The following is a 9,616-nucleotide window of genomic DNA, read 5'->3' on the forward strand; positions in this document are numbered from 1 at the left end:
GGAGCTTCTAATCTACAGGCCTACCAGGTCCCCTTGTTAGCTCATTAGATGATATTTAAGAGGGATGATTTGAATTGTTCAAATTAGTTTGAGAAAACCATATATTAATGTAATTAATATATAATTGATTATGGATATGATCTATAATTCAAATTAAATTGGAAAGTAATATTTGAATAAGATTCTTCAAGTGAATTAGATTCACAAAGAATTAATTAACGGAGAGGTATTGTATGATGTTTATGATGGTTAAATATATATATATACACATTAAATTAGATTGAATGTATAAATAATTATTTAATTAATGTACAAATTAAGTTTAATAAGTGTTATTTAATTGTGCTAATTAATTAAATAGGTGTTATTTAAAACTAATTGTTTTAAATAACACTTATTAAGTGTTTTTCCAATGTTTTAGTAACTCATGTTTTACTTAAAAGTTTAGACTCGTGCTAGCTTTATTTATAAAAATGTTTAAGATAGTTCCAAGCAAACTGATTTAAAGTGTCTATTAACGCATGGCTTAGTTTAAAGAAGTTATGAAAGAATGTTCAAGTATTATATACTTTATATTGGCAAGCATGCGTTAGTAGTTCATGATTATATGATAAGGATGTTTAAGCATATGTTTCAGGCTACTATGCTTTTGCACATGTTTTGATGAATAAGTTTTTATGATGATTATGATGAACCTGATACTAAAGGACAATGAGATTGAGAAGGTATCCGAGCCATAGTACCTAAGGTATGACGGTACTTAGTTATTACCACGTGCATGTAGGAAGAATTGACGTTGGTTGTGTTAAGATTACTTCACACCAACTAAGGATAGAAGTTGAGGGATTGAGCAAAAAGATTCTCTCTCAACAAGGTTTAAGAGGAGTTATGATGTTCTAATGTTTACAAAGATTCTATGTTTAAAAAGTTTTAAGTATGAGTTTGCATGGCACCTTTTCAGTTTTAAGTAGGAGTTTGCATGGCACCTTTTCAGTTTTAAGCACGATGATTAAGTTTTATTAGTTACTCATTGGGTTAGTAACTCATTCTTTCAAATGTTTTCCTTTTCCCCAAGTAGTGGTCATCTCCCCAGAGGTTAGCCACTCTACTTCTTTGCCATTCAAGGACTTAAGATTAACTCAAAATTTGAAGAGAAGTTTTAGGTGTTTACTTTGTTAATGTCTGTACATATGTGTTGCTTATGTTAGGGACTAGTGAAAAGTGTTAGGACCCACTGAACTTTGTAATTGTTATTATGATGTAATTAAGTAGTTTGTTGGACCCTGGTGTTCTGAGGTTGTTTCTAAGTTTTCCTTAGTTTACTAAATGTTATATATGGGATTCAGGGTTCCTAAGCAGGTTAATGAGGCTAGTTTGGTAGTGGGTGCCATAAAAAGGGTTACAAACTACTGTCGTCACATTCTCTCCCAGATTAAGAGGGTAATATGGGAGAGGGTTGTTGGGATTGGTATCCTAAATCTCCTTGTAATCTCGTAGTTTGTAAACTTTGTATAAACATATTGTTGTTTATAAAATAAGTGTTATTTTATAAGCATATACTCAATCTAATATACTAAGATCCAAGGTTATTTCATGTAATTTAAGCAAGTATGTAGAGACATACAAGTGGATCTTGTTTAAATAATAACCTAAATGGTCTGTAGTAGATGAATAAGATTAGGTACCTTATCCTGATGACAATACGGATACGGATCGCTTTGCAGGTGTTACAAATATTGTAAAGTGCTACAAATGATCCGATCCTGATCATTCATGTGGAAACATGCGAGCGGGTGTATCCTATACAAAAAGAGTATGTATAAGACCAACCCACGAAATGATTAGTCTCTTTATATAACGCCGTTAATAATAGAGACTTACATTTCACTAGGATGACCATAGGTGACTTGACTTGAATCTTGAGTGAGTTGTGAACTCCTACTCATGAAGGCGGTTCTTTGATTTGTATGGGTAAGAGTGGCCAGATTGCCAACTCAATAGGCCTACCATTTTGGGGATTCGTCTAACTGGGGAGCTGGGAACACAGCTACACAAGACAGAATTCACTCTTTCCCTGATGTAGGGGAAAGTAGATAAATTGATCTCTTAAGGGTTGGTTTCGGGTCTTAAAGATAGTGACCAAACCCTCTACTGACCCGAGAGGGACTTGGTCATAGTGGGACTATGACTTATTGTTTATTAAAGAAATCAGTTGTACTTAAGGAGTTAGATGTAACTATAGGGGCGAAACGGTATTTTGGCGCAACTATATTTACGAGCAATTTGTGAAGGGTCATCACACTGTTGATTGGTTATATCCAATGGACACAAAAATTTATCTATAATGCGAAGAGTGCAACTATCGATCTTTAGTGGAATGATCGACAGTTAACGGATGTTGGGTAATTTAATTAAAGAGTTTAATTAATTATCTGAGTACCGTTAGAGTTTCAATCTATAGGTCTATAAAGTCCCCACTGTAGCTCAACAAGGATTTCATAGAGGATTAATTTGAAGTGTTCAAATTAATTGAAGTAATTAATTATATATGATATATTAGACCTTTGTATATGATATAATTAATTAAATTAATTATATATGTGATATATTAATATATAATGTATTTGATACATTATAATTTAAGGTAATATGAGAGGAATTTAAATATGATTCAAATACCAATTATATGAATGAAATTTATGTAATTAAATATAAATATGAATTATATTGAGAGGAATAAAATATTTGGATATGATCCAAATATCATTTATATGGATGAGATTCATATAAGTGGATTTAATATAAATGTGATTTATATTAAAAGCCAAGTATAATTGAGAGAGAATAAAATCTGTAGTTTATGTTGTATTTGATGCAATATAAAACTATAGGCTATATGTTATATTTGATATAACATATAGTATAAATATAATAAAGTAGTTGTTATATATATATATATATATTCTATTTTATTAATTTAATTGAAATTAATAAAAAGGGAAGGAGTTATAACTCTCTCCCCTTATTCTCTCAATTATGATATGTGGGATTCAAGTTGGTTATGTAAGTTTCTACTTCTAAATTGGCTCAAGAGAGAAGGGTTCTCTCCAAGAGAAAAGTTCTCTGTAGAATTTCCCCTCTTCTTCTCTCCATCTCCTTCCCTCTTCCAAGGATTCAAGCAAAGCCCATAACTCTTGCTTGAATCCTTTATCCCAAAGAGAATACAGAGGGTTCTCAAGTGGTGGTATTCTCGTGAAGAAGGAGATCCGTGTGGAGAAGAAGTTCCGTTCGTGACTTGAACGAGGGAGTTCTTGAAGAAAGGGTTCTTCAAAGGTAAGGGTTTCTGAAACCCTATGTATTTGTTTTTAAAGTATGCTGTAATTTTTATGTAAATGCATATCTAATTGTTGTTCTACTGGAAAACTTTACGTTCAATAAAAATGGAATTTGGAATGATCTTTGTGTTGGGGTTGATGCCCTAAAGTCTCATGTCCTGTAGTTTGTAAACAGTATATACGAACACCTGTAATTGTTAATATATGATATTTACTTCACATCTTGTTGTTTTGCTCAGTTATTTGTCTTATTTGCTTTACCACAAACCAATAAACATAAAATCTCTGGTTATCTGTATGTGACTCAAGCATGTATGTGGTGACATACAAGTGGATCATGTCTTGAGTGATAACTAAAATGGTTTGTAGTATATGGATATAAGAGGGAAACATTATCCTGGTAATGCTACGGACGCGGCTCGCTTTGTGGAATGGTCATAAGTGTTGTGACTTTTCACAGATGGTCTGATCCTGATTATTCGTGTTGGGGACATGTGAGCGGGGGCGTCCTATACAAAGAGTTTATATAAGACCTAATGACGAAGTGTTAATGTCTCGTTATATAACACCGTTCATGACAGAGACTTCACTTCACTAGGATGACCATAGGTAACATGACCTCAATCCTGAGTGAGTTGGAAACTCCTGCCATTGAGGGCGGTCCTTTGATTTGTATGGGTGCGAGTGGCCAAGTCGCCGATTCAAACTTACCATTTTGAGGATTCGTCTGATTTGGGAGCTGGGAACTCAACTACACGAGATGGAATTTACTCCTTCTCCGAGGCAAAGGTAAGTAGATAGATGGCTCCCTTAAGGGTTGATTCTGGGGCTTGAACGATGTGGCGCCACACACCTTCTCTTGGCCCGAGAAGTGTTCACACATAGTTGGACTATGTTGTATTGTTCATTAAAGGAATCAGTGGTACTTAAGGAGTGAGATGTAACTACAGGGGCAAAACGGTAAATTGGCATAGCTATACTTACGAGCATTTGTGAAGGGTCATCGTACTCATGATTGGTTATATCCAATAGACACAGAAATATATCTGTGGTAAGAAGAGTTCAGCTGTTGGTCTTTAGTGGAATCACTGACAGTTAACGGATGGTGAATCTTGTGGCTAAAAAGTTTAGTCAGCTATTCACGTACCGTTGGAGCTTTGAGCCATAGGTCCATTAGGTCACCTGGGTAGCTTGGATAAAGTCGAGAACCAGTGTTTGGGTTAATTTTAAATGTTCAAATTGACAAGAGGAAGTTCAATTACATATGATATAATTGGACTGGTTAATTATATATGATATAATTGGCTAAATGTATGAGATACATTATTTTGGAGGAAATTAGATATAAATATGATTTATATCAAGTAGAGAAAAAATTACTATAGTAGATATATGATATCAAACTATAGGATATAAATATAATATGATTATATTAATTAAATTAATTGATTAATTATTTAATAATTAACCAATTAATTCATGTACGAATGTGGGAACGTGGGGCCGCAAAGGTTAAGGTAATCGGCGGGTTAAAGATTGAAAATCGTTTTCATTTTGATAAGTTAATTCAGTTGTGCAATTTGATATCCCGCACCCAAAAGAATTCGTGAAGAGAACGATCGCGAGAGCCTATACGATAGAATCTCATTCGTCTAAACGATCATCTAGTTCACGCATTCCCTAAACAATCGTATACCAATTTCCTAAACAATCGTCCAGTCTTTCCTAAACGATCGTGTAGCTCTACTATACGATAAGCGTCTCCGCTGTACGATAGCAGAGTTCTTCTCGTGCGCGCTTATCTTATACACGAATTCTTCTCCTCCGTTCTCTACCAAACTCATCAGAGCCCACTCTTTGGGTTTTTGACGCCGAGGATACTCGGGTCTGCCTTGTAGTGGTGTTGTCCTCGTGACCTTGTTCGTGTACATTCGGATCGTGCAGTAACAGTTGAGAGACTCGTCGGGTGCTGGTAGACAGTGGGAGTTTTCCGCTGCTGTGGGTTCAAACAAATGAAGATCGTCTTCCTCTGGTATGAACTTCTTTCTCTATGTTTCATCGTATTCTGAGTATGCTGTTGATGAGTTTAAAATGCATAACTGTTAGTATAGAATGTATACCATTTATGTTTCGGTCATTGTGAAATCGGAGCGATCTAAGCCCGCTCATGGAATTCTCGGTATGAGATCCTTCAATTGGTATCAGAGCCAGGTTTCTGATACTTCGATTTCATTTGTTGCAACGAAATAACGTTTACATTCATGGTGGGTGCATTTCTACGCTGTTTTTAAGTGTTAATACTGTTGTGGATGTGCCGGATTAATGGATGTTTTCGGGATGAATCACCTCGGTCTGTTTAAATTCCTTTTACATTTGCAGTTGTATGTAAAGGCCCCTGCGTGTTTGGGCATATATAATCGTAATCGAGTCTGTATTCAAAGTGTTTGAAGTCTTGAGTCGTTCGTTGAAGTTATGGGCAAAGGTTGCGGCTCTTCGAGGGAGGAGATGATCTAGGGTTGATCACTTCGTGCAGAAAAGGTTCTATGCGATCACTGTCCATCGCATGGTGAAGATGAAGGACTAAGCGATCGTGGTTGAACGATGGAGTATGTGATCAAGAGTTGGTCGTATCGGGTTGACGATTGGGCACGTGATCACTGCATATCGTTTAATGCACGCGCGAGCTAGATGATCATTTAGGTCAGCAAGCTTTATCGCTTAGTAACTGACTAAACGATCGCTTAGCATCGCAAGGTAAATTGTTTACCAAGTTGCATGCATCAGTTAGACGATCAGACGCTCGCGTATCGTTTAAGCGCGCTAGACGATCGTTTAGGTCAGCAAGATTCATCACTTAGTAACTGACTAAACGATCGTTTAGTAACTCAAGGTAAATCATTTACCTATCATCGCGCTGCACGATCGTGTGGACGATCAGGCCTCGCAGCCTCGTCGTCATCTACGCGATCGTTTGCTAAAGTTCCTATCATCTAGTGTGCGCTGAACGATCGTCTACCTGCTAAAGATTGCTACACGATGGCGACCTCCTGGCAGTTCAAAACCCGGTTCGCCTGTGAACCGATTTGTTCGATAAAAAATGTAATAGATAAGGTTTTTCATTCCGAATTTTTATAATTTAAAGGCTCATTCCGGTCCATTAGTCTATTTGTTTAATACATGCATGTATGTTTTATGTCATATGGTATGCACATATAGTAAATCCCACCTTAGGTTATGCATTGATCATGCATCATCTCTTTATTGTAATTGTTATAATTTAGAGAAGCATGATTTAAATATATAAAAGCATGCTCATGCATCATATAATATATGAGTTATATTTATGCATGCATAAAAAGCATTGACATGCATCATCTTTATATTATAATTGTTATAGTATAAGGGTGAATGATAGCATGTTTTCTTGGTTTTACGCGTTATATAAAAGTTATATAGTAATGACCAGACATTGCATGAAGCATGACACATAGGTTACTTTATAATTGTTATAAACACCTCGTTATGCGCATTTTTTTTAGTTGTTTCTTTTTAAGAATTAAAAAGAAATTAAAACTAAAAGAAATAAGAAAGACATGCATGCTCATTTAGATTTAATTCATGTTTTAAAATGTTTAAAACTTGGATCACATAGACCTAAGATCACGGTTCTAATATGATTAGCAACCCTAAGGCTTTAATCTTTTAATCAGTTTAATAGGATCAAATTGGGTAGTAAAAAGTTAAAGTGTAGCAAATCTATCTATAAGGGACCTTTTGTCTTAGGCGGATTCTGTCTAGGCTGGGGTATTTAAGTTGACGGAAACGTAACACCCCTACTTGGGAACTTACCTGGAAAGGTGAATTAGATAGATTTGATGCATGCATGCAAGTTAAGGACAATCCATTAAAGTGTTTAAATGTGACTACTTGAACTTATTTATATTTCATAAACAAACGTTGTTTATGAACAGAATTTAAAAAGACCACTTAGACTAAAATCAGTAGCCGGATTGTCTAGGTTAATGAATCCCTAGGTAGAACATTCAGTGGGAGGTACTTGGGGCATAAGATGCTTCACTTCAACCTTTCACTTTTCTCCTTAAGTTCACACTGTGAGATCTATCCTCAGCCTCGCGGCACCTTTGGCGTGTCCCCCCAATGGATGGTGTTTGGGTAGGTCAATATCAAGGTGGATGGAGAGAATGTTCATAGTAAGTGGGAGCGAGAAGTGCGACAACATATCCCTCGGTCTCCCTCGTTAGGTTGAATAAAGTTACTGCGCATCGCCTCGAGGCACCCTGGGAGTGTCCCCCTAAAGGATGGCAGTTTTGCGCGTTTCTTTATTTGATCTCCTGTAAGAGGATAAGGTAACTTAGTCTCTTGTCCTAATCTATCTTTTCCCTACGGTAAGCGCATTAGGGTGGGACTCTGGCACCGAAAACGAGGGGTTACATTTACACGAAATAGTTAAATGTTAACGATTCTGGACCGAAAAATGGTGGCTGTTAGGTTCAGTTCCAAAAGTTGGTTTTTCCTAATGGTTGAGAATGTCTCATCCCAGTGAAGGGACAACTGATCACCCTACCGATGGCGTTTGTCCTAACTCATTGGGGCATCATTGCAAAATAGAAGTCTATAACTTAGGGTACTTGAAACTGTTTTGCAAAACTAATTGGTTTAAAAGTGGTTTAGCAAAACTAATCAAGATTTGTTCGTATTTTCAGCAACTTTTTCAAATGGCTACAGCCACCTTATCTTTGTTAAGCACCGAAAAATTAACTGGTGATAATTTTTCAACATGGAAACACATGATCATGACGATCCTAATCATCGAGGATCTCATGTTCGCTCTCACGGAGGCTTGTCCTCCTATTCCAACTCCAAATGCTACTCGAAATGTTTGGAAGGCATACGAGCGATGGACAAGGGCGAATGAGAAGACCTGAGCCTAGATCTTGGCAAGTCTTTCTAACGTCTTGGCCAAGAAGCATGAACCTATGGTCTCAGCCCATGAGATCATGGAGTCCCTGTGGGGGATGTTTGGACAATCGTCTGAACAGCTTATGCATGAGGCTCTTAAATACATATTCAACTCCAAAATGTAAGAAGGAACATTTGTTTGCGAGCATGTGCTAAACATGATGGTCCACTTCAATGTGGCGGAGTTGAATGGGTCTACCATCGATGAGGGCAGCCAGATTAGCATAATCCTGCATTCCTTGTCGGAGAGCTTCCTGCACTTTGTTAGTAATGTGATTCTTAACAAAGTGAAGTATAACCTTAGAACTCTCCTCAACGATTGCAGACATACTAATCTTTACTGAAAAGTAAGAAGAGACAGAAAGGTGAGGCAAATGTTGTTTCATTCTCAAGGACGTTCCATAGAGGTTCAACCTCATGAACGAAGTTTGCACCTTCTACTTCTAACTCTGCAAAAAGGAAGAAGAAGAAGGGTGGTAAGGGAAAAGGGAAGGCATCTGCTAACCCACTGCCTGTCGCCCCGAGGAGGCGTCCACCAATTGCTAAAGGAAAGTATTTCTATTGCAATCAAGATGGACATTGGAAGAGAAATTGTCCTCGGTATCTGAAAGAGAAGAAAGTCGCCAAGGCTAAGGTCAAGGCGGATAAAGGTCAAGGCGGATAAAGGTAAATATGATTTACTTGTGCTCGAAACTTGTTTAGTGAAGAATGATGATTCGGCCTGGATAATTGGTTCAAGTGTCACTAACTATGTTTGTTCTTCTTTTCAGGGGATTAGATCTTGGCGATAGCTGGAGGCTGGTGAGATGACGATGCGAATAGGAACCGAGCATGTCGTTTCAGCTGTGGCAGTGGGAGGGATCCAGTTGAATTTATAGAATAGGTTTTTAAATTTAAGTGACGTATATATAGTTCCTGAATTAAGAAGGAACCTCATTTCTGTAAAGTGTTTATTGCAATGTAAATAAACTATTTCTTTTAATTTGAATAAAGCGTTTATTCATAAAAATGGTGTCTTTATTTACACAACAAATCTAGAATCAAATTTATATGTGCTAAGGCCGTTAGCCATTAATTCCCTTCATAATACTGAAATTTTCAGAACTGCCGTAACTCAATCAAACCGTCTACGAATTTCTCCAAAAGAAAATGCCCAACTTTGGCATCTATGTTTAGGGCACATCAATCTCAATAGGATTGAGAGATTGGTGAAGAATGGACTTCTAAGTGAGTTAGAAGAAAATTCTTTACCTGTGTGCAAATCTTGCCTTGATGGTAAGATGATTAAACGACTTTTTACT

This window comes from Benincasa hispida, chromosome 10, assembly GCF_027475165.1.
Source record: "Benincasa hispida cultivar pf3 chromosome 10, pf3_genome.v1.1, whole genome shotgun sequence".
Classification (NCBI taxonomy): domain Eukaryota; kingdom Viridiplantae; phylum Streptophyta; class Magnoliopsida; order Cucurbitales; family Cucurbitaceae; genus Benincasa; species Benincasa hispida.